The following is a 1,301-nucleotide window of genomic DNA, read 5'->3' as shown; positions in this document are numbered from 1 at the left end:
CACCCCCACCCTACTCCACCCCCCGCCCATCAAAACCTGTGTCCCGGGCATCAGCACCCTGGGCTGCTCTTCGAGGCTCCCACGGGCTGCTGGCAGTTGAGTGACATGAAAGACCCCGTGGGAAACAGGACCGTGGGAATGGGTTGGCTGGGGAGGGGGATTTCCCCAGCCTCCCCCACCGGCTGGGGGCTGCTGAGGACTCACGGGGGAACACCCTCCACAGAGAGACTGTTAACACTGTAACAATAAACACTACTGCACAGGCGGCCTTTCTCGACGTCTGTTCTCATTTCATTTTCCCAACGGCTCTTTGGAAGGAGATTATGAACCCATTGCATCGATGGAGAAACTGAGGTTGGAAAGGTGGGGGGGGGGCTGCCCAGCTCTAGAAAGCGGAGAAGCCCCGGGGCAGAGACTGGAACACAGTCATCTGCTTCCAGATCCCAGCGGGTCCCTCCCACCCCCTGCACCCCCCACTGCAGTACTGGCCATCCCACCCTCCCCCACTTTCCAGCCTAGGACTTACCTTCCAAGTGCATCACTCAAACGTGGAGCCCAGGGGTGCGCTCTCCTGCTGGGGCAGCTTCCAGTCGGGGGGGGGGGGGGTTCTAGGACAGGACATGTGGGACGTCTGTGTTAGCCAGGGACAAGTGACAGAACCCAGCTCAGAGCTGGCTGTAAAATAGGACGGTGGCTGGTCTAGACTCCAGACAAGGCTGGTGGCAGAGTCGCATGGTATTTCCAGGATCTCCATCTCTCTCGGCTTTGCTTCCCTCTCTGTCCGGTTCATTCCCACACAAGTCGGCCCCATCTGTTGGCAAACTGACCAACAGACACACCGCCTCCAGGCCGGCAGCCAGCCTTCCTGCTTCTGCTGCTCCGAGGCAGAGCTGTGGACCAGAGTCTCTGGCCTCAACCAATGGACAAAAAGACGCTGGTTAGTGAAGCGGGTGCTGTGAGGAAAACGCACAGCAGGCGGGGGAGCAGAGGCAGGGGGCGTGAAGGGGGCAGGGCCAAGGGGCAGGGCCGTTGGCTCCTTCCTCTCTGCGGCTCACGGCCCTTACCCCAGGGAAACCAGCGGCACAGTCATCTGGCCTCACTGAAGGTGGCAACCTCTTTCCCAGAGGCACCCTCTCTAGGTTGCATCAGAGTGTGGGGGTCACGGGGTACAGTCTACATTGGAGGGGAAGCAACGTACCCGGTCACGGAGACCAATCTCCAAACCCACATGGGAAGCTCCTCCGAGGCTGCCAAGCTCTGCCACATCTGCTCTGTGATTGCTGGCTCCCGGTCTTATCTGT

The sequence above is a fragment of the Myotis davidii genome, unplaced genomic scaffold (genome assembly GCF_000327345.1).
Source record: "Myotis davidii unplaced genomic scaffold, ASM32734v1 scaffold299, whole genome shotgun sequence".
NCBI classification, from domain to species: Eukaryota; Metazoa; Chordata; class Mammalia; order Chiroptera; family Vespertilionidae; genus Myotis; species Myotis davidii.
The sequence above is the reverse complement of the archived record's forward strand: the minus strand, read 5'-3'. Positions refer to the sequence as shown.